This window comes from Chiloscyllium punctatum, chromosome 20 (assembly GCF_047496795.1).
Source record: "Chiloscyllium punctatum isolate Juve2018m chromosome 20, sChiPun1.3, whole genome shotgun sequence".
Taxonomy (NCBI): domain Eukaryota; kingdom Metazoa; phylum Chordata; class Chondrichthyes; order Orectolobiformes; family Hemiscylliidae; genus Chiloscyllium; species Chiloscyllium punctatum.
Window position 1 is genome coordinate 29,270,635 of NC_092758.1, and position 25,317 is coordinate 29,295,951.

A 25,317-nucleotide genomic window follows, 5' to 3' on the forward strand; every position below is an offset into this window, starting at 1 on the left:
CCTAACATCCAATTTGGTAGGATTTCGTGCAGTGTCTGTGTTTTTGATGTTTCTTCCTGTCCTTAATCTGTGAAATCCTTAGATTTTTGCCAAAAAATGTTAACCCCAAAAATGTCATAATTTTCTAAGCGAGGAAGTTATTCCAGCGTTCTTAAAAGAGCTAAATAACAAGATTGGAAGAACAGGAGCAGATGGTTCAGCCCATCAGTTGTATCCCATCATTCAGTACTGATCTGTATTCTACTTTCATCTAACTGCTTTGGCTTCATCTCCTTCTATACCCATGTCCAGGGAATAACAAATACACTGGAGTTTAGAATTATTCATTTTAGTTGACATGTGACAGATTTGTCAGCATCAACAGAGAAGAAGAGGAGGATTTTAACAAAGCATAGTCATAAAGGCCAGCAGTGTAACTTTGCTTCGGGCAATATTGCTCCAGTGCCAGGGATGAAAATCTAATTGGTGAGAGTCTGACATGTTGAATCTGATGTTCATATTGTACCTGTGGTGTCTCCAAAACAATCTATCCATTTTCTTTCAGTAAACACAAGCAGGTCAGCCATGATCTTATTAAATAATGGAGCCAGTTCAGGGGCAGATTTACGACGATAGTTCAAAACTCTTAACAAAGGTACATTCCATTGAAAATGGAAGTCTCTACATGAAGGATGCGCCATCAGTGGCAAGTCACACAAAGAAGAAAATTGTAGCGATAGCCCAGAAATTTGAGATGTTTGAGAAATCAACCAAAATAAATTGAGAAATTTGAGAACTCTAGCAAGGAATTACTAGAGGAAGCATTGATCCCAAAAAGCAAAATACTAGGGATTCAAAGTTTGTGAGAAAATTTGTAGCTCGGGTGCTCGTTGTTGTGGTTCTGTTCGCCGAGGTGGGAATTTGTGTTGCAGACGTTTCGTCTCCTGTCTAGGTGACATCTTCAGTGCTTGGGAGGCTCCTGTGAAGCACTTCTGTGTTGTTTCCTCCAGAATTTATAGTGGCCTGTCTCTGCCACTTCCGGTTGTCAGTTCCAGCTTTCCACTGCAGTGGCCGGTTTTTTTGGTCCAGGTCGATGTGTTTGTTGATAGAATCTGTGGAGGAGTGCCATATCTCTAGGAATTCCCTGGCTGTTCTCTGTTTGGCTTGTCCTATAATAGTAGTGTTGTCCCAGTCAAACTCATGTTGCTTGTCATCTGCGTGTGTGGCTACTAAGGATAGCTGGTCGTGTCGTTTCGTGGCTAGTTGGTGTTCATGGATACAGATCGTTAGCTGTCTTCCTGTCTGTCCTATGTAGTGTTTTGTGCAGTCCTTGCATGGAATTTTGTACACTCAGTTAGTTTTGCTCATTCTGGGTATCGAGTCCTTTGTCCTGGTGAGTTGTTGTCTGAGGGTGGCTGTTGGTTTGTGTGCTGTTATGAGTCCTAGTGATCGTAGTAGTCTGGTTGTCAGTTCAGAAATGTTCTTGATGTGGCTAGTCCTTTGGGTTGTGGCATGTCCTCAATCCGTTGTCTTTCCCTTAGGCATCTGTTGATGAAATTGCGGGGGTATCCGTTTTTGGTGAATACATTATGGAGATGTTCTTCTTCCTCTTTTTGCAGTTCTGGTGTGCTGCAGTGTGTTGTGGCCCTTTTGAACAGTGTCTTGATGCAACTTCCTTTGTGTGTGTTGGGGTGGTTGCTTTCGTAGTTCAGGACTTGGTCTGAGTGTGTGGCTTTCCTGTGTCCCTTTGTGATGAATTCTCCGTTAGGTGTTCTCTGTACCATCACGTCTAGGAATGGGAGTTGGTTGTCCTTTTCTTCCTCTCTAGTGAATCAGATTCCTGTGAGTGTGGCTTTGATGATCTGGTGTGTGTTTTCTATATCAATGTTTTTAATGATTACAAAGGTGTCATCCACATATCTGACCCAGAGTTTGGGTTGAATTTGCGGTAAGACTGTTCTAATCTTTGCATTACAGCTTCTGCTATGAGTCCAGAGATGGGTGAGCCTATGGGTGTGCCGTTGGATGTGAAGTGTGTTGTGAGGCACATATCCAGTAGTTTGAGTAAGCAGTCTTTGTTGACAGGTTCCCTGTCTTGTTGTCTGTTCTGTATGTCCAGCCGGTTGGCTATTGTTTCTCTGGCTAGGGTTTTGTCGATAGAGGTGAACAGTGCCGTTACATCGAATGAGACCATAGTTTCTTCCTTGTCTATGTGTATACTTCTGAGGATGTCCAAGAATTCCTGTGTTGACTGTATAGAGTGTCTGGATCCACTGATCAGATGTTTCAATTTCTGTTGTAGTTCTTTAGCCAGTTTGTGTGATGGTGTCCCTGGTCGCGATATGATGGGTCTGAGTGGGATGTCTGGTTTGTGCACTTTAGGTAGTCCATAGAATCTGGGGGTGGTGTTGCTTTCAAGTTTCATTCTCTGTAGATCAAACCTGGTTATCCTTCCGTTTTTTTGCAGGCTCCTCAGGGCGTTGATTATCCTATTGGTGAGCTGTGGGGTGGGGTCAAACTCCCTCTTTTGGTAGGTGTTGTTATCTGCAAGTAGTTGTTGTGCTTTCTGTATGTACTCTGCTTTGTCCAGGATGACCATCATTCTGCCTTTGTCTGCTGGTAGTATGATTATGTTCTTATCATTTCTTAGTGTTTTTAGTGCTTCCCTCTCCTTGGTGTTGAGGTTGTGTGTTTGTCTTTTCCTTGTTATCAGGGTGTTAACAACCAACCTCAGACAACAACTCACCAGGACAAAGGACCCGATACCCAGCATGAGCAAAACCAACTGAGTGTACAAAATCCCATGCAAGAACTGCACAAAACACTACATAGGACAAACAGGAAGACAGCTAACGATCTGAATCCATGAACACCAACTAGCCACAAAACAACACGACCAGCTATCCTTAGTAACCACACACGCAGATGACAAGCAACATGAGTTTGACTGGGACAACACTACTATTATAGAACAAGCCAAACAGAGAACAGCCAGGGAATTCCTAGAGGCATGGCACTCTTCCACAGATTCAATCAATAAGCACATCGACCTGGACCCAATATAGCAGCCACTGCAGCGGAAAGCTGGAACTGACAACCGGAAGCGGCAGAGACAAACCACTATAAATACCTGAGGAAACAACACAGAAGCGCTTCACAGGAGGCTCCCAAGCACTGAGGATGTCACCTAGACAGGGGATGAAACGTCTGCAACACAAATTCTCAGCTCGGAGAACAGAACCACAAATAATACTAGGGAATTAATAATAGAGAATAATTAAGGAAATGGGCTTTGAACAAATTTTTTGTGTCTGACTTCACAGTGGATGACACAAAACACATACTAAGGATTGAAAGTCATAGGCAAAGGAAGAAATTTAGAGTAATCAGAAATTTACAGTTATCAGAAACAAGGTCCTCGGAAAACTAATGGGAAAATAGTTGATGAGTCCCTTGGACGTGATGGTCTGCATTTGAGCGTCCTAAAGAAAATTACTGTGGAGATAATGGATGTAATGGCAATAATTAATTAGAAAGAATTTTTCACTCTCAGAAGGTCATGTGATTTTACACCTCTCTTTCTTAGAAGGTGATGGAATATTTTTAAGGTAGAAATAGATAGGTTCTTCTTTAGTAAAGCAATCAAAGGCTGCCACCAGTAGATGGGAATGTGGAATCTGAAACACAAACAGATCTGCCACGATCTTATTAAATAACGGAGTTAGTTCAGGGGCTGAATGGATTAATTCTGTTCTTTTTTTGTACATTTATGTAACCTGCCAAAACTCCCTAGACTCTGAAAAGGTTCATGTGAATTCAAATACTGTGATTGCAACACATTGATTCAAGAAAAGTGGGAAATGGAAAGCAGGAATCTGTGGACCAGTTGGCCTAACATTTGCCATTGGACAAATGTTAAGACCTACTATTCAGCAAATCAATGAGAAATTCAGAATATAATCAAATAGAGTCAATATGGTTTTGTGTGAGATAAAGTGTGTTTGCCAAATATATTATATTTGTTTGTGGATATATTAAACAATATAAATTGAAAAGGAACCAGTTTATATCCTACATTTGGATTTCCAAAAGGCCTCTGATGTGGTGTCACATAAAAGTTACGACATAAGAAAAGATCTTATGCTGTTTGGAATGATAAGTTAGTGTGGACAGAAGATTTCCGAACAGACTTCACATGGAGATGGGTTTTATGTTTATCCGGGAGGTGTAGTGGCTCCTTTGCACTCTCCCACTTTGTCCCTACATGGCAAACCAAATAATACTTTCCCAGGAGGAAGGCAACCAAAATGTGGTGCCAAGTGAGGAGGCTCCAAATACAATTGGACTTTCTGGCTGGGACTTTGGGTGGGAGAGGAGTTATGCTGTGAACAGAAAGTCAATTACAACCAGCAATTTAAGGCCCCCTGCCCTTTCAATCTCTCCTTGTTTGTTATGGCAGGCTCAAAATGGCAAATAACTAAAGTCATAACACTTATAAAACCTGTCACTTTCAAACACAGACTCATTTCTTCAACCCTTTGCCACCTTCTCATTAAATGCTCCCAATCATTTGCTGACACCCGAAAAATGGAGTGGTCAATGAAAAATTGCATGCAATTTGTGTTGTTAACAAGCTCAATAGTTTGTTAATTGATTATTTCTTAAATGGATGTGAGATTTTGGATTGCTGAGCGAATGCCTTAGGCTGCATTTATGTAAGCACAGATTGGGTGGGTAGAGTTCTGATCAAGGATGCCTGATTATATTCCTAATCATATTCAAATAAAAAAATTCTGCTTAGTTTAGATGTCTTATACATTGGAGATTCCTGTGCAGGTCCTTCTGCAATGAACCTGTCCAGGAATCCAAAATGTTGCAGCGAAAGAAAATCTTCATAGAAATCACACCCTCTTTTGCAGCAGACAATGAGTCAAATTTTGTGATCTAACTATCTAGTAACACAACCAATCAATTTGCCAGTTCCTGTAAGAGGGCAATTACCTAAGTATACATGAGTCACAGTGCCAGCTGGGTGGGGATAGTGTGCCAAATGGGTTAGATTAGTAGGGTGCCTATTTCAATGTTTAGAAACATGACTGAGCAGGCCACTGACTGCTCTCCTTCCAGTTCCAACTGATATGTAATCCACCTGACTGCTATTGCTAGTCTACAATGCACACCACTGCCTGCTCCCCAGACAGAGGTTGGACAGTTTCCTTCTTGGTGTGTTTCCCAAGCTGATGACTGATTGTGCAAGTCCATGGACTGTGCTCCTGATAGAGAGTACTGGACACTCCTGACTGATTGCAGCCTCCCCTGACTGGACTGAGGCCTAGCCCCTACCAGCTTTCTGACATGACCATTTGTTTGAATGGACATGTGTTGTATTTTCCACATAGGCAGTTGGCATTTGCTGTAGGTGATTTGATTGACATTGAGAATTATCAACAAGGAAGTGAAGAGCAGATAATTGGTAATGTCACCTCACCACTGGCTGTGACCAGCCTTCATGTTACTTGGCACTAAGAAACATCTTAGGATGTGATTTATGGGCACTCTCTGCATGCATTCTTCAATCATGGATGTGGGCTTCCAACATTTGCCAACCTCTTGGTACCATCATGGCACCTCTGTAATTCTTGATGTCTACCTTGTTAGGTGAGTTTGGTATGGTAAGAAACAGAATGTTAATAAGGTGGGTTGCAATACTGACAGGGTGTTCAACAAGCTATAATCTAAAAACTGGCCATAAACATCCCATCAATTCTACCACAAATTGTACCATATCCTACATTACTCAGACTCCTGCAAGATTCCTACTAATGTTTCAATCGCTTTTACTTTCTGTGAGTGAGCAATTCCTAATCTGTAATATTGTGGCTTGTTTACAGTTATTATACATCTGATTTCTGTTTAAAAAAAGAACAACAGGATGGAGGTTTGACTGAACAGCCAAACTTCATCTCCTATGTTATTGCAAATGTGTTAATTGAAAAAAATCAATGGAGGCATTGATATACTTCGTCACCAGTAAAAGGAGAAAAAAAATGTTTTTTCTAATGCTTTTTCCCAATAGATTTATTTTCCTTTCTTTGCTGTGTAAGTTACGCTAAGATAGGGCTTTGCTATTGTTCTTGGCCTGTTGCAGTTGATCAAAGTTTTTTACTCCATGATATATAATCATTTTGATATTTCAATGTTGCCATCTTGCTGCATTTATATTGCAACATTATTCTTCAGACCAACAGTTAGCATTATTTTCATTCATGCAATGTCCTATTTATATTACGTGTCAAACTTCAATTCCTCTGTACCATCAAAGTCTGTCTTTATGTACTTGTGAAGAGTCCATCATGAACAACTTGTAGTTATTTATCATCTATAAGTAATGTATCCACAGTGTTTCACAGTGATATTACAAAACAAATTAAATGGCACGTAGAGATTTTAGAACAGATAACAGGTGCTTTGGTCAATTGCAAGGGGAAGACTTTTAGGGAGCATATTCCAAAGGTGAAGGCCTTGATAACTGAAAATTGCCCAAAAGTGATGGAATGACTTTAAATCAGGAGTGCTGAAAAGGCCTGGATTAGTTGAGTAGAGATATAGCTGAGCATCTTGGAGCAAGAGGAGATGGTATAAATAGGGAGAGGCAAGGCCACAAGTATTAATGCTTAACCAGTGTAGAAGAGAACTGGATGATGGGTGGGTTGTATTTTGTACGTGTTGAGACATGGGCAGCAGGGTTTCCGATGACATCAAAGTTTGAACTGAAATACTATGGTATCAGGTGATGTTATTTTAGTAAAATTAGATGCTATTGGTGATGGAGCAGATTTGCACTTAGAAGATGACCTTTGGGACAAATATGACATCAAAGTTGTGAACAGTCTGCTTGAGGGTCAGCTACAAGTGAGAAAGGTGGATCAGTCATGAGGGACTACTTTAGAGCCTTGAGCATTTTTTGTGACAAAGTCTGTCATTTATTGAGTTTACACAATATTATTCCTAAGTGATGGCAGGCTGCCTGATGGAGACAATGTTATAGCAAGTCTGGATTTCCTAATTTATACTGTCCTTCTCATCACCTTGCATTTCTTAGTTATTTTAATCAATCTGTTCTGACATGTAATGACACACATTTAGGGCAGGTGACACCAAAACCTTCTCACACAGAAATAGGGACATAATAACAGTGCCACAAGAGCGTCCTTGGCATGTTTTAGGCAAACAAACAAATGCAAATCTGAATCCAAGTGACAATGTGATCCTAATTAATAGGAGCACTGAACAGCTGAGATTTTCTGTTCCAAGATGATATGAGCTGCCTCCTTTCACCACAGCATTTTTAAGATCCTTAGATGTCTCTGATGCTTTATGGCTAATGAAGTAATTTTGACGTGTGCCACTATTTTATTTTATTCATTCATGGGATATGGGCATTGTTGGTTAAGCAAACAATTATTGCCCATTCCTAATCATCCTGAAAGGGGAGTGCCAAGCTGTCTTCTTGGATTATTCCATTACCTGGGGATGCAGGAACAACCTAACAGTGTTGTTAGGGATAGAATCCAGAATATTTACCCAGAGACAGTGAATGAACAACGTTATATTTTCAAGTCGGGATGATGAATGAGTTAGAGGAGAACCGACAGTCAATGACACTTTCATGCCTCTGCTGCCCTTCTCCTAGATGGCAGAGGCCATGAGTTTGGAAAGTACTGTCAAAGCAGCATTGAGTTCCTGCAGTGCATCCTATAGATGGTACATATTGCTGCCACTGTGGTTCAGTGGTGAAGTGAATGAATGTTGAATGTGGTGAAGTTTCCAAATAAATGGGGTGCTTCATTCTGGGTGGGTTTTGTTGGGCTTCACTCATCTAGGCAAATGTAGAATCTTGGATCAGACTCCTGACTTGTGCCAACTTAATGTTGGATAAGGGATTGGGAGGTCAGTTACTTGCTGCTGAATTCTGAGCTTCTGATCTATTCTTGTAGCCATATTATTTATGTGGCTGGTCCAGTTCACTTTCTGGCCAATAATAACTTTCAGGATGTTGATAACCATGGGATGCAGTAATGATAATACAATTACATGTCAAATGGCAATGGTTAGATACTCTCTTATTGGTGATCGTTATTGGCTGGTATTTGCATGGTATTTCCTACATGCCACTTTGCCAAATCTGGACATTGTTCAAGTTTTACTGATATGGACATGAACTACATCAGTGTCTGAGGAGTCACAAATGATTAGATTCCCTACAGTGTGGGAACAGGCCCTTTGGCCCAACAAGTCCACACCGACCCTCCGAAGAGTAACCCACCCAGACTCATGTTCCTATATTTACCTAATACTATGGGCAATTTAGCATGGCCCATTCACCTGACCTACACATCTTTTGGAATGTGGGAGGAAACCGGAGACCCTGGAGGAAACCCAAGCAGACGCAGGGTGAATGTGCAAACTCCACACAGATAGTAACCCGAGACTGGAATCGAACTTGGGTCCCTGGCATTGTGAGGAAGCAGTGCTAACCAGTGAGCCATGCTCAAATGCTGCTGAACGTTGTCTAACTGTTAGTGAACATCCCCAGTTCTGACCTTATGATGGAGGGAAGGTGAAGCAGCTGAAGATCATTGGGCCTAAAACACTACTCTGAGGTACCTTGTTTTAATGTAAGAATTGCAGCAGCCAATTTATGCTCAGCAAGTTCCCACAAACAGCCTTTTGATAATGATAATCTGTTTTTGCAATACTGGTCGAAGGATAGATATTGGCTATCATCCCAGTAATAACTCCCATGGTCTTCACTGCATTAGCAAGGAATCATCTACATCAGTCTAAACAGGATGTTTAATGTCTTACCTGAAAGACTAGACCATCGTCAGTGCTGTACTCCCTCAGTCTTCAAGTGTTAGCCTTTGTTTTTGTTCTCAAGCCCTGGATTGGGATTAGCCTCTTACTCACCAGCTTCAGGTTCAAGAATGTTACCAAGTGAGCTATGGTCAAAACTCACATTGTCTAAATAACTACAACTGCTAAATATGTGTATCCCCTTTGCCACTATACAGTTCCAGCATTGATTCTCATGGAGCAATATGCCACAAGCACTGTACAATGATATTATTCAATAACTCCATTGGAAATGTTCATTTGTAACTAAACTCATTCAAATGTAAACAATTCTAGCACTCTAACTCCTTTGACAGCACTGTGCATATTTGCTCTGACATGTTTAAGCACAGCTATATGAACATAAGAATGAAGGTTCTTACATTAACAATATTGAGAGTCTATATATTGTCAGTGTGTGCAGTTAGATTGAAGTTAATTAACCCTACATCACACATCATAAACAAAAGTAAAAATTTAAAAACCTCCCCATTTCTGTGTTTACTATCAGGTTTCCCAAGTCTTTATATTTTGAGTAAAGCAGGAATATTGTTTGCCATTGACAGTCTATTGAGAAGGTGAAGGCTGAAATTACCAGTTGCTAAATACTTCGGAAAGGTTAAAGTTATTTACAATTCTTTAGTAATGGAAGTGATTGCATTGTAATGTTTTTATTCAACCAAGCTTGAATTTTAAAAATGCTGTGAAAGGTTTTGAAGTCATTTGTCCATATTATTAGATTGTCCAGATCACCTTTAGCTGTTTATAAACTGAGAAGGAGCCACAATAGAAATACATTTTGCTGCTGTAGTAAAAGTGATGTTTCCTCACAGTTTTATGACTGGAATGGTGTGTGAAAGAAGCTTAATGGTTAGTTTAGCAAGCAATTCTCTGAATCACAAATTGTATGATGAGGAGATAAATTAAACACACTGAAAGTAAAATACAAAATAAAGGTTTTATACGAGTGATCGGCTTTTAAAAAGCATTAGTCTACAATCAAGTTTCATACCAGTAGGGGAGCTGTTAGATGGCAAACCTGCCCTTGAGCCTGCTCAGGCCTTTTAAGTGGTTTATTAATGGTCACTTAAATACTTCATTCTGCCTCCCTCAGTAATTTTCCCACAGCAGGGGGAAGGCCCATGCCATGCAAGAAGGTGTACACTCTACTGTTGGAAAAGGGGGAGGAAACCTCCTCTTGTGGAGTTCCCGCACCCCACCATAATCAGTAACTCCCTGATCCTGAATTCACCTCACTTTTCAGGATAACGTCACTGCACTTGATCAACAGTGCTGGGTTCACAGAATTGTTGGCCATAGGATTGCCCGGCAACTCTCCAAGGCAATGCTTCCTGCTTCAATAGGGTAGAATTTTAACTTTCAACTAATTAACACTGCTGTGTTTTAGACGGGGTGTGGGAGCATGGCAGGGGCACTCCATAAAATCCAACCTTACATTTCATGACTTCGGTACAAAGTGGAAAGGCTTAGTATGCTGCAGTTTGACATAGCTATAGGCAAGTGGAGAGAAAATTAGAAGCTCAAGTTAGTCTTTCATCAATTATTACCTTACTAAGAGATTACTCTACACAACTATACACTGAGTTGTTCTGACCTTCTTGATGAAGTAAACTGCTTGTTTCTGTTGTATGGCTAGTCAGCCTAAAGCAATTATAAATCTTAAGATTTTTCAAAGAATAAAATGCAATTTGTACATTTAGTTCAACAAAACTGATGGAGACTGAAAGGGATGTACTTTCAAAAGCATTGTACCTTTTACTTAAATCAAGTTCTCTACTAGTAACCATATTTCCTGCTATTTCAAACATTGGGCTGACCTATATAAATTTCAATAGCTGTGCAAAGCCTCTAGGGAGATGCTGTGTTCAATATATCAAATTTTGATAATTTCCTTTATTCAATAAAAATAGTTTTACTAAACATTGAAATGAAAATAAAGTGTGATTTGATGTTTAAAATCATACTGTGTTGTTAGAATTGCAAGTTTTAACACGTTTATTTTAAATTAACAGCTACTATTGTAATATTATTTGGAATATGCTGGGAATGGGAGTGGATGGGAAAAGCAAGAGTAACAGGAGGTTACAACTCATTGAGTCTTGTCTCAAAACTGTTTGTCCATTGTGTTTACTGTTTGTTAACAAAATGATTGTGGCTTAATCTCCCAAAGGAAAAACACAAGAAACAATGTTCTAAATATTCATTCCTATATATCATTTTTTTGCCTTCCTTTTTTTATTTGAGTTGATGAGATTAGCATAAGGCACCATGCATGGGGTAGACATGTAGCCTCATAAATAAACCAATTCATTTAATCTCTTGAAAGCTTCTTCATTTCCTCCGTAAAGGTAATTGAAGAAAAGTCCATAGTATTAATTTGACCTTCAAAGTTATAATTTGTGTTTTGATTTGCTTCTTTCCATACCAAACAGCTTCAGAAAGATTGTGTTCTCTTTATCTTTTGCATTTTTCCTTGTTGCATGCTTTTTCCAAGCACTACCTACTTCTTATCATCCCCATTACCCCTCACTGCTCTTATATAAGAATCTTAAGTATTCCTTCTGTGGGGGAGGCAAATAGTTCAATTGGTTGAATGGTTAGTGGTTGAGAATAATGCAGAGCTTGGTTCCCATTCCAGTTTAGGTAGCCTTTGAGTCTGCCTCCTTGTCCTGCTCTGTTATAAATTGCAGCATAAGTTCAATAATCCCTCAGGAAGTTGAGGAGGTATCTGGAAAAGAAGTTGTTTTCATTTTATGTACACATCAAACTAATCTCTAAGTATATTATATATGCACGTTTCCTTTCAATCTATTTTAACTGTTGATGTTCTGAGAATCTATGGAGTCGAGTTTGCAAACTTTTTTTAAAATTCCATAAGTAAACTTCACACTTGTTTCTCTGCTTTTGTGTGCTAACTCAGTGATCAGTCCAAGTTTCAAAACATTCTATAACATTCACTGTTTTTATGCAGCATTTGACAATTTGTATAATTTGTTTACATCACAGACATCATTTCTCATAAAATCAATTCCATTTTTAAAAATTTGCTTCTTGTACGAAGTCCATGCTTTCGTCATCCTTATTCAACAAATGTATCAAAACCACTTAAAAGTATGTTGCCCACAACTGCATGAAATATCTAAAATGGCTCAGGTTAGAAATAGCCAAATTTTAGTTACGATTTCTTTCCAAAATCTAAGCAAGCATTTATGTGGTGCAAAAGGTTAAATGGACCGTTACTCTAGAAATGGCATCAGATCACATGAAATTGGGTGCTGGGTCAGAATCCAGAACTGTTTTCTCTTACCATTTATTTTAAATAGCTTAACTTAATAAAGGTTTATCATTGCTGAAAAAAGGTATATTTTGTCGACGATTTTTTGTTTTGCATTGCTTAGGACAATTTGTAAGAAATACCAACATAAAACAAAACATATGAGAAGGGAGCACTGATCTGTTGGCTAATGGATTCTGACTAATAAAGATCTTGGAAATAGAGAATATATCAGTTGGCTGATACTTGACAGTTAACTGCCTTAAATTTTAAACCAGACAAGTTGATTCTTCTTGGTCAAGGCATTGTCCTGAAAAATTAGTCAGAGAATGGCTGAAGCCAAAATGTTAACTCTGATTTCTCTCCACAGATGCTGCCAGATCTGCTGAGGTTTTCCACCAATTTCTGTTTTTCTTTCTGACTGCCAGCATCCACATTTCTTTCAGTTTTTAATAAATGTTGCTTGTTCAGTTGAGGCATTTCAGAGATCAATAGCAGACCTTAATTAGGATCAAAAATGCTTTTGGCATAAATCACCAAAGAGAGGTAGTGGCACAGTGGAAATTTAACTGGACCAGCGATCTAGAATTCCAGCTAATATCCTGGATGGTATGGATTCATAATCCTAACATGGCAATTCGTGAAATTTGAATTCATGCAATTCTGAACTGGTTGTAGCTAGGAACAGGTTGATATATACGCTTAAGATGGGATGAGGGGAGAGGAGAAGAATAAATGATTCATGGAGATAAGCACAGAGAGAGAGATAATAGTTGGGTAGACAAAGGAATGAGTAAAGGTCAGCCTGAGTCAATGAATAGCTGCAAGTAAGGAGCCTTAGTGCTGGAAATGGGTTGTTTGTGGTAGCAACCCAAGGCCAGGTATGTGGGGGTTGGGAAAGTCTTCAGAAATCTGAAGCTCAAAGAAATGTAGGAGTCCGAATGTAAAATTCTATTAAGTTTGGGAGAGCAAATACAATGTTAGCGTTCATTTCAATAGGGCTAGAATACAAGAGCAGAGACATATCAATTTGAGCCTGTATCAAGCTCTAGTAAGACTACATTTGGAATATTGTGAACATTTCTGGGTCCTGGATGTAAGGTGTTGTAAAGTGGGCTTAACAGTTCCAGACCAGACCAGACCCCTTTAAAACATTTCAAGAAGGTAGCCCGGACCCTAACTTTGTTTGTTGTTTTAAGCTGGTGTGATGTGGATATTCCAGGAGTGATGCAGCTGGTGAAACCATTAGGTTTTCAACAAAACAGGATTTATTTACAAGATTAACAAATGAAACACAAACAAGAGAGAACAGAATTTAGAATAATTTATCCTATCTGAAAACCCAGTAGATTATCCCAACTTAATGATGCTGTTCTAAATTCCTGCAAAAATCGTCATAAACATCCCTTGGCACCAAAGGTAAAATCAAACACTGGGTCTTATAGGAGAGATGTTAGAGAGAGGAAGGATCAGCATGGAACTGCTTCTTTAGGTCCAGCAGCTTCACAACAACTCTATTTGCTAAAACCAAACCAGAGAAAAGCTGAGTTGGGATAACTGGTCACTCCCCTTTCATTGTACATAAGTTTTTTTTTCAAAACTTGAAAGCCTTTTGCCTGAGGCAACACCTGCCAGCTCAAATCAAACTGACCCCAAAACCCTTCAAACCTAGACTTCTCGGAATTGCTACATTTATGACCTTTTTGAAAAAAATGCCAAGGACACCATAACCTTGTTCAAAGAGCAGCATCATCACATAACATTTTGCATTTAGGAGCGAACATCCTCACTTCTGACCTTATGATGGAGCAACTTAAGAAGGTCAGGTCTAGGATTCTACTCTAAGAAATGCCTACAGTAATGTCCCATAATTGAGATGACTGACTCCAAATAAGTACAACCATCTAGGTATGGCTAGGTATGACTCCAAACAGTGGAGAACATTCCCCCTGATTTTCAATGATTCCAGTTTTGCTGGAGCTCCTTTATGCCAACCTTGGTCAAAAGCAGACTTGAAGGTGAGAGCAGTCACTCTCATGTCACTTCTGGAGTTCAAGTATTTTGTCAATGTTCAGCCCAAGTATAATCAAGTCAGGACCTGAGTGGCCTTTGTAGAAGCAAATTGAGTATCTGAAAGAGATTCTTCCTTTGCCAATGCTGCTTGATAGTCCTGCTGATGACACCTCCTATCACCCTGAGGGAGAGTAACTCTACTTTACAACTCTTTCAAATGAAGAATTGCACTCTGTCTCCATAAGATTGAAGTGCCAGCTTTCTTCATTAGCCCTGTTTTAATTTCCTTGCTAAAACTCTATGGGGTGTTGGTGACATTGCACCTGGAGTACATTATTAAATGATGGTCCCCATATATTTAAGAAAGAATGTGTTGCCATTAGAGGCAGATCAAAGGAGATTCATTAGTCTGGATGGTCTGTAACAGAATGACAATAGACAATAGACAATAGACAATAGATGCAGGAGTAGGCCATTCTGCCCTTCGAGCCTGCACCGCCAATCAATATGATCATGGCTGATCATTCCTAATCAGTATCCTGTTCCAGCCTTATCTCCATACCCCTTGACTCCACTATCTTTAAGAGCTCTATCCAATTCTTTCTTAAAAGAATCCAGAGACTGGGCCTCCACTGCCCTCTGGGGCAGAGCATTCCACACAGAATGAGATGACATTCACTTAAAACTGAGATCTGAGGGAAATTTTTCTTGGAGATGGTAGAGAATATCTGGAATTCTCTACCTTGGAGAGTTGTGGAGACTAGATCACTGAAAGAGGAAATAGATAGAGTTTGAAATATCGGGAGTTGAGGGCTATGATGAGCTGATATGAAAGAAGGGTTGAGGTTCAGGGCAAATCAGCCACAATTTTGTTGAATCTCAAGGCAGGCTTGAGGGACCAAGTGGCCTACTTCTGTTTCTATTTCTTATGTAATTTCTTATTTACATTTACTTTAGGTATAACACATTTGTGCCCCATCATAAGAACTCTTGCAGTTGGTTTAAATCCAGAACGAAAGTTTTCTCTCTCCCCACTTCTGGGTGGCTAACTTTTAAGTCTGCATCCTCAAACCACCTATGAATTATTATAGACTTACTGTGTGAGATGGCCAATAATATATTTAGGGCTAAATTGGTTAACATTGATAAAGATCCTAATATGTGGGAACATTGAATAGCCTCACAGCTGTGGTAGGGAGTATAACATCAAAACACCACATAACAACAGAGGACATTGGTAGGTTTGCAGCTTGACTTTTGTTGATCCCATCTGCTTTGTTACTGGGTGATGGTGAGTAGAGGACCGTCATCTTCCCTACCAATAAAAGGTAGGTCAAGAAAATTATGAGAGCCAATGAGCCTCACCTATGTTTACTTCAGCTGATGGTAGTTGCTTGCACCCCTTGGCAGTAGTTGTAGCAATGGCTGGAGAGATAGGATGAATGATTTCCTCTCAAACTGATTGTCACTGCATTATAAATATGGTGAGGAAATTTATTCCTATCACTTTTAGAAACATTAAGAAAAGCTTTCTAAGGTAACTTATGCGATTTTAATTAAAAGAAACCTTCCTGAAAAGATGTCAATATGATAAAGGAAGTCTTATTGTTTTTGTGTTTCTTTTTAATAAAAGTGAAACAAAGTCAGTACTTAAAGTGTTAAATTTGAAATTTTTCACAAAATACACTGTTTGTTCCAATTTTGGCTGATGCGAGATAAATGTCTGAAAAGCAATGCATTTTAATGTGTTTTGAAGTGAAGTGTGAACGTCAAACCTCTAGCTGCAGCTTACTGATAGCACAGCTTTCATTAGAGCTGGCTCATCATAGCAACTCTCTCTAACTCCCTTGTTCATGGTATTTCATATGGAATGAGCTGTTGGTTCAAATACAATCTTCAAGTACATCCTTCTACGTAAGAGCCATAGTTTTCTCATTCGGTCGCTCATGACTGAAGGATAAAGCAATTATTTGTTTTTTTGTACTATACTATTTTGCCTGTGAAATTTGAAGCCCTTTTTAAAAAAAAATAGCTTTGACAATAATACTGCTTTATTACATTGTGGGGATAGTGCAAAGGGCACAGTCTTATAGAATTTGGTACTTCTCCTGTTACAACAAGAGATGAACAGTTTAAAATGGATGTCAGCAATACCTTTAGAAGAAAATTACACACCTAATCTTACACCCTTTGTCTCAGTGATAATTTTGAAATATGCCTAATACCACATGTTTTAAAACAGAAGAAAAGGAAGACTTACTTTTACAGGCACCTGTCAAGATCTCAGAATATCCCTAAGCACCTTATAGCCAAATTCAGTACTTTTTAAGTGTAGTCATTTTGATTTGTGTACAGCAAGGTCACACAAGTAGCAATATGAATAGTTTTGTTTCTAATGATGTGAGTTGAACAATATGTATTGACCAGGACTCCAAAAAGTGCTCTTAACTTTCTTGAAAATCATTACATGGAATCTTTTATGACTACTTGAGAGGGAAAGCATGACCCCTTCCTCTTTCTTTTCAATCTTTGACCTAACTTCTCTGAAAACCCTGTCACCAACAATATTAAGCAGTTATTTCAGCTTTTTTTTTCAAAATCCAGGTTTGATAATAGACATTTGGGAGTATGATATCAGAGCTATCTGTGCACCTAGCTCTTTCCTCTGTTTACCAGTCTTTTCACATTAACCTGTATAATATTAAGCATTCATAAATGTTTTAAGGTCTATCTTCCAGTCTTTGTTTCCTCTAAATTCCACATCTGCAGAAGAATTTTCTGCCTTCCATTTCCCTCTTTTATTTTTTATTTCGGAATCTATCTTTAATTGCCCAACTGCCAAACTAGTTTAAACTCTCTGTAATAGCATGAGCAAATGGGATAATCTAGTTCCTGGCCTTGTTGATGCTTAGCCTGTGCAACTTATACTGTTCCCATTTCCCCATTTCTGTTTTCCTTGTCAATGTTAAAAAAAAACTGTTAGCAGATAAATCCAATAGAACCATCAAACAAGCAAAAACAGAAGTTGCTGGGAAAGCTCATCAGGTCCAGCAACATCTGTGAAGAGAAATCAATGTTAATGTTTCGGGTCTGGTAACACTTCCTCAGACCATCAAACTACCAAATCATAAGCCAACTTGTCAATTAAACTTGGAACATAACTGCATAATATCAAGCAGCCAAGATACTTAACTGTTTTAGTTTCAAAGTTCACTTGAGAACCAACGTCCTAAAATTTCAATGACAAGAAACTTTGCAACCTTTGCTTCATACGTTTAAGTCAAATTTCAAGTTCACACAATCAAATCCATACTTATACGTGTGCAACTGGGAATTGTAAACTGTAGCTTAAGTTAACTGTAAAAGTGCACCAGCTTTATCCCTATCGTGTGTGTGTGTGTGTGTGTGTATTAATTCAGAATAAGTTTGTGAGAATAAATTACTGTTTAGTTTGAACTTATGAAAGCTTGCTGCTGAATTATTTAATTGGAATACACACTTCTTTCCATACAAACATACTTACTACAGCACTAAGAGAAAACATACATTTTATCTGTGACAATAGCCTTAGGTTGCAGGGTGATCACATCATAAATTTGAAACCTATGTAGCAGTCTTAGCTCTGCTGATGGCAGCTGGTGATAAAAGTTGTTGTTCAAGCTCTAAAGCTGAGAAATCAATCTCCACCGGCCGCTGACATTTCCTGCACATGCATTTGTCAAAGATACAAGAACCACAAGGCACAGGGTATACTATTAAGCAAGACTTGAGTACCCTGCCATAGAGACATAGAGTTATACAGCATGGAAACGAATCCTTCAGTCCAACTCGTCTGTGGAAAACAGATACCCTAAACTGATCTAGTCCATTGGCCAGCATTTGGTCCATATCCCTCTAAGCCCTTGCTATTCATGACGTGCTTCTATTTATTAACATGTATCAAAAACATACCATAAATAAATTTAAAATTCGTACATGAACTGGTCAAAAGAAGGAAACTCACCATCTTTCACCAATAACCTCCTGAATGGAGAGGAGACACTCACACAACATTGTTCAAAGTTTTCACTTCACATCATGAACAGGGAATTGTTATATTTCATAATTATTCATCTCACTCTTTTGTCATTACTGGTCATGCATTCTCTATATCATTGAACAAAAGATTTTATGAAGAAAAATGCACTCATGAGAAAAGCTCACAATTAGCTTGCTTTCATTATCCAAGCTCCTCCTAACACCCAAACCTCATCAAATTTACAACATAACAGGAGGAAAGAACTCACACTTATATCACATCTACCATGTGTTCAAGACATTTAAAAACATCTCATAAATTTGATATACTTTCCAGATGCAATCAGTTTTGTAGGTAGCAGCTACCCCCCAAGCGTTTATTTGGTTGAGAAAAGTGTAATGTCGAGACATGCTCTTTATCATCTTTGACTCTGATTGCTCAAGGCTTTGCCATAAGAATTCTCCCAGGAATGACTATCCCTTACACCTTTAACAAAAGTAAGTGCATTGCTACTATTTCAAAATACTTTCCAAGGTTGAAAAGGAAAAGTACATTGAGCGGTATTTTGACACCTTACACACCTTCAAGCTGTGCATTAAACATTTTCATGAATCTAAAAAAAGGCTATTCTTGCAAGAATAATGCTCATGGCTAGTAATTTTCTTGATATTAAGGTACAAGAAACAGGGGCAACATAAACACTTGTGTCTTCCTTTTGAAGTCAGTGGAAAAGAACTGGGCATGGTGCAATGTAAACTGTCTATTTAATTTTGCCCAATTTAATACCTCAATGTCTCTTCTGGCATATTTTGGCAATATACTTTGTTGTTGTAATCTGCAGGGCTAAGGGACAGAGTGTACACATCCACGAATAGCACAACAGCGGATAATGAGGACAAAGTATAATAGGCGTCACCATGTTTTAACATGTTAAAAAATCTTGAAGGTGTATAACAGTATGCCAGCATGAGTTAGAAATGTAAACTTTAAATGTTGAATAAAAAGTTATTTTGTAATATTGGATCAAAGTGTGCGTCATATTTACTTAGCCACTGTTCAAAATACTTTCAAACAAGATGATGGAATTTTAATTTTTGCTTTAGGCAACAATATCCAAAGTTGGCTTGACATTTTCCAAATTACTGCCTTTCAGATAAGCATTTTATGAATGCATGCAATGCTCAACTTTGCAGCATAACAATCCCTTTTCAAATGTAACTCTGAAAATGTTTCAGAATAATCTGGTTTAAGAGAGGGAGGTGGGAATTATGAGATGAGAGAGGAACAAAATGGCCATGACTCGAGTTTGTCAAATCCTGTAAACATCACAGATTTTTAAGACACAACTAATGTGAAAAACAAGGGATTTGTATAATATTCCTCAGTGCTACTCTAATTTTTGACAGACTTTCATGTAAAGCCAGCCACTTACTTGAAAGAGTTCAATTAGTTTGGCACAAGAATGTCGTGTCATTTGCAATTGCTCAGTTTTGTCCCATTTACATTCAGATGGGGTGAATAAATTAGTTGCACTTGGAAACCTGGCTACTTTTCACTGCAATAATATAAAACATAGAATTGCAGATGCTGGAAATCTGAAACAAAAAAAGAAATTGCTGGAGAAATTCAGCAGGTCTGAGTGTGTGGGCTTTGGTTTTCAGGCAGTTATACACCTGACTTCTAAATGGTTTGAATTGCTCCCAAATCCTGGTACTAGATACTGTGGACTTATTGATCAGGATGTGATGAAAAGGCAGCAGACAAATATTTGAGTGCAAAGAATCTCTATTTAGTTATGCACTGAAAAGGTAACACAATAAGAAAAGGGTACTCAATAATACAAGAAAAACTAACACAACTATACACTATTATTAAAAATGCACTATTATTTAAAATATACTAATATTTAGAATCACATTGCATTGATACCATTTGCCTTCCTCCCCTGACTAAGTTGGTACTCTGAGGTCTCGAGATTGTACTCACTACTCTGAAGACAGTTTTGAAGTTCACCTGATGTGGTTGCTCTGGTTTGCTGTACTCCAAACATATTAAGGGACTTCTAGCTGTGCTAGGTTGAGTCCGCTGATGTGGTTATGTGCGTATTGGATCTATTAGGTAAGTACTTAGATTTTCTTTAATTTTGTTGATTTGTTGTGCTCAGTCTTCACCTCAGTTGTACTTCTAATGTTCTCTTTGAGTGCTTGATTGGTTTAATCAGATTTCTGATGTTTGACAAAGAATTTATGCCTTTCCTGATGCTGGATACTGGTGATTGTCACAATAATCCGCTTGGTTCCACGCTGTCTCCATGAATCTATCTTCTAGAGGCTGTGTGGCCAGAGGTGGCTGGATTCCTTTGGTTTCAGGTTGATTGTCTCAGATGCAAGGTGTAAATTGCAAATGCAAGATGTTGGATCGATATAATGTTTCTCTCTGACAGTCATTCCTTTGTAGTGATCTCCAGGCCCCATTCATATGTCCACTGGTCATTTATGTACCACCCTGCAAACCCAGCAGTTTTTTAAAAGTTTTTAAAATTCAGAGCTCTGTCCATTTATTTCCAATACTGGGGATTTTTGCAAAATATTACTGGCAGTATCTGTGGAGAGAAAGCAGAGTTAATGAGTTGAGTCCAGTGAGCCTTTGGTGAATCTGAAGAAGAGTTACTAGACCTGAGATGTTGACTCTGTTTCTTTCCTTAAGTCCTTCCAAGCTTCCATAACACTAATCATTTTGGCTCCTCCAATAGCTATCTGTTCTTATATTTGAAGGTAGTTCTTCTCTTACCAAACTTTTGGAGCCTTTGCTCAATTTTTACATTGCATGTGTGGATTAGCCTTTGAGGCCAATATACTCTTTACAAATATAATGAAGTATCTTGCAAGGCATTGATTAGTGAGTACAGTAAAATTGTACTTTTAAATACCAAATGATTCTCATAAGACCACAAGAAGACCATATAAAATAGGAGTGGAAGTAAGGCCATTCGGCCCATCGATTCCTCTCCACCATTCAATCATGGCTGATGGGCATTTCAACGCCACTTTCTCACACTCTCCCCACAGCCCTTTATTCCTTGCAAGATTAAGAATTTATCAATCTCTGCCTTGAAGACATTTAACACCCCCGCCTCCACTGAATTCCTTGGTAATGAATTCCACAGGCCCACACTCTCTGGCTGAAGAAATGTCTCCTCATTTCCATTCTAATTTGACCCCCTCTAATACTGAGGCTGTGCCCACGAGTCCTAGTATCCTCACCTGATGGAAACAAATTCCCAACGGTCACCCTTTGTAAGCCAGGAATTATCTTGTAAGTTTGTATTAGATCTCCCCTCAATCTTCTAAACGCTAATGAATACAATCCCAGGGTCCTCAAACGTTCATCAGATGTTAGGCCTACCATTCCAGGATCATCCGTGTGAATCTCCGCTTGACACGCTCCAGTGCCAGTATGTCTTTCCTGAGGTGTGGGGCCCAAAACTGGACACAGTATTCTAAATGGGGCCCAACCAGAGCTTTATAAAGTCTCAGTAGCACATCATTGCTTTTACATTTCAACCCTTTTGAGATAAATGACAACATTACTTTTGCTTTCTTAATCATGGACTCAACCCTGCGAGTCAACTTTTAGAGAATCCTGAACTAGCACTCCGAGATTCCTTTGGACTTTGGCATTATGAATTTTCTCACTGTTTAGCAAATAGTCCATGCCTGTGTTCTTATTTCCAAAGTACAAAACCTTGCATTTGCTCATGTTGAAATTCATCAGCCATTCATGGACCACTCTCCTAAACTGTCTAAATCTTTCTGTCGCCTCCCTACCTCCTCAGTGTTATCTGCCTGTCTATCTAACTTTGTATCATCGGCGACCTTCGCCAGAATGCCCCCAGTCCCTTCATCCATATCATTAATATATAAAGGGAACAGCTGCAGCCCCAACACTGAACCCTGCAGGACACCACTTGTCACCAGCTGCCGTTCTGAAAAAGAACCTTTTATCCCAACTCTCTGCCTTCTGTCAGACAGCCGATCCTCAATCCATGACAGTAGCTCACCTCGCCACTCACATTACTCAGCAGCCTCCCGTGAGGCACCTTATCAAAGTCTAGGTAGACTTTTGGAAGTCTAGGTAGATAACATCCACTGGATTTCCCTGGTCTAACCTACTTGTTACTTCTTCAAAGAATTCTAACAGGTTTGTCAGGCACAACGTCCCATTACTAAATCCATGCTAACTTGTTCCAATCTGACCCTGCACTTCTAAGAATTTAGAAATCTCATCCTTAACGAGGGATTCTAGAATTTTACCTACAACCAAGGTTAGGCTAATCGGCCTATAATTTTCCATCTTTTATCTTGATCCTTTCTTGAATGAGGGGGTTACAACAGTGATTTGCCAATCATCTGGGACTTTCCCTGATTCCAGTGCTTTTTGAAAGATTACAACCAATGCCTCTGCTATTTCTTCAGCCACCTCCCGCAGAACTCTAGGATATAGCTCATCCGGACCAGGAGGTTTATCAATTTTTAGACCGTTTAGCTTTTCAAGTACTTTCTCTTTTGCAATGGCTACCTTGACTCTCATTAATTGTTGGGATATTACTCATGTCTTCCACTGTATTTATTAAGTTCTTCAGCTATTTCCTTAACTCCCAGCACTAGCCTTCATGCACCAATTAGAATGGCCTAATCTCTACTTTTGCCTCTCATTTGTTTCTTATATATTGAAAGAGACTTTTACTATCATTTCAAATATTACTGGTTAGCCTACCTTCATATGTGATCCTCTCCTTCCTTATTTCTTTCTTTGTTATCCCCTGTTTGTTTTTATAGCCTTCCCAATCTTCTGATTTCCTAGTGCTCTTGGCCACTTTATAGGCTCTCTCTTTTCCATGATACATTTTCTGACTTCCTTTGCCAGCCATGGTTGTCTAATTCCCCCTCGGGTAATCTTTCTTTTCTTTGGAATGAACCTCTGTACTATGTCCTCAATTACACCCAGAAACTCCTGTCATTGTTGCCCTACTGTCTTCCCTGCTAGGTTCTGCTTCCAGTTGGTTTTTGTCAGTTCCTCTCTCATGCCCCTGTAATTACTTTTATTTAACTGTAACACCATTACATCCAATTTTGCCTTCTTTCTTTCAAACTGCAGACTGAACTCTGATTTTGATTTTGATTGCCGCCTCCTAAGTGTACCCTGACTTTAAGATCTTTTGTAAAGTCTGGCTCGTTAGATACCACCAAGTCCAGAATAGCCTGCTCCCTTGTGGGATCCATCACAGGCTTTTCCAAAAAGCCATCCTGTAAGCATTCCATGAATTCCCTTTCTTTGGAACCTCCGGCAAGATTATTCACCCAGTCCACCTGCATATTGAAGTCTCCTATGATCACCGTGACCTTGCCTTTCTAACATGCCCTATCAATTTCCTCATCCATCTTGCGCCCCTGGTCCTGACCACTGTTGGGAGGTCTGTACATAACTCCCATGATGGTATTTTTGCCTTTGTGGTTCCTCAACTCCACCCACACAGACTCGACATCATCTGACCCTATGTCATTCAGTGCCATAGATTTAATTTCATTCTGAACTAACAAGGCAACCTCACCCCCTCTGCCCACCTCCCTGTCTTTTTGATAAGTTGTAAAGCCTTTGATGTTTAACTGCCAGTCCTGAACTGCCTGCAACTATGTCTCTGTGATGCCTACCACATCATAACCATTCACAATGATTTGTGCTGTTAATTCATTTACATTGTTGCGAATACTACAGGCATTCAGGTAAATCTCCTTAATGCTAATTTTCTTATCCTCATGATTTCCATCACCTTTAGAATTATGTCCTAAGCTATCCTTTCTTTTTGCTTCGTTCCTAGTCTGCCTCAGACTTAAACCCTGCACACCTGCTAACCTGCTGCTTAACTTTCTACTTGACTCCATGCTCTCTATTGCTTTCGTTTTCCCTTCCACTCTTGACTCACTAGTTTAAAGCCCTAGTGACCACCTCATTTCTCCTTTTTGCTAGAACAGTGGTTCCAAATTGGTTCAGGTGGAGACCTTCCCATTGGTACAGATTCCCCTAGTTCCAAAAGTGATACCAATGTCCCATGAAATGGAATCCCTCTTTCCCACACCAATCTCTTAGTCACATGTGTATTTCCCTAATTTTCTTATCCTTATGCCAATTAGTATGTGGCTTGGGCAATAATCCAGAGATTATGACCCTTGAGGATCCGTTCTTCAATTTCCTTCCTAGTGCTTAATACTCCCCAAACAGGTCCTCCTTCCTCGCCTTGCCTTTGTTGTTTGTGCCAACATGGACACAAAATTTGGATCTCTCCCTCCCGCTCCAATATCCTTTCAAGCCATTCGGAGATGTCCTGCACCCTAGCCCCGGGCAGGCAATACACCACGTGGGACTCCCGATCTGGCTCTTAAAGGATACTATCTGTCCCCCTAATTATAGAATCCCCTATTACAACTGCTTGCCTTTTTGCTTCCCCCTCTTGAATGGCCTTCTGCACCATGGTGCCGTGGTCAGTTGGCTCATCCTGTCCACAGCCCTTTTCCTCATCCATACAGGGAGCAAGTATCTCACACCTGTTGGACAAGGTCAAGGGCTGGGCTCCTCCACTCCTGAACTCAGAAACCCCCTACCTGCCTCACTCACACCCTGTTGTCCCTGATCACTAACTGAATTTGAATTACTTAATCTACCAGGTGTGACTGTCTCCTGAAACAAAGCATCCAGGTAACTCTCCCTCTCCCAGATGTGCCACAGTGCATGAAGCTCAGATTCCAGATCAATTCTGATCTGGAGTTCTTCCAGCAAACAACACTTGCTGCAGACGTGGTCAATGCAGTTCACTATGGGACCAGCCAGCTCCCATTTATACAGCTACAGCACATCACCTGTCCAGCTATCTCTCCTTATTTTATTACTTTGTACAAATTTATGAGTAAAATAATTTCTAGTACCTCTGTTGTCTTACTCAATTAACCAACTAATAGTAACCTATTAATCAATCACACAGAACAAAAGAAATATCAATTGAAATGCCTTACCTGAACAAGACTCGAGAGTCCTTTATTTGGTTAGAGGAGGAGGGTGGGTG

General features: G+C 39.4%; 1 protein-coding gene across 1 annotated transcript in view; it reads left to right on the forward strand.

The window, feature by feature from the left end:
* Positions 1 to 25,317, forward strand: part of atp10b (ATPase phospholipid transporting 10B) — a 258,383-nt gene that overhangs the window by 27,058 nt on the left and 206,008 nt on the right.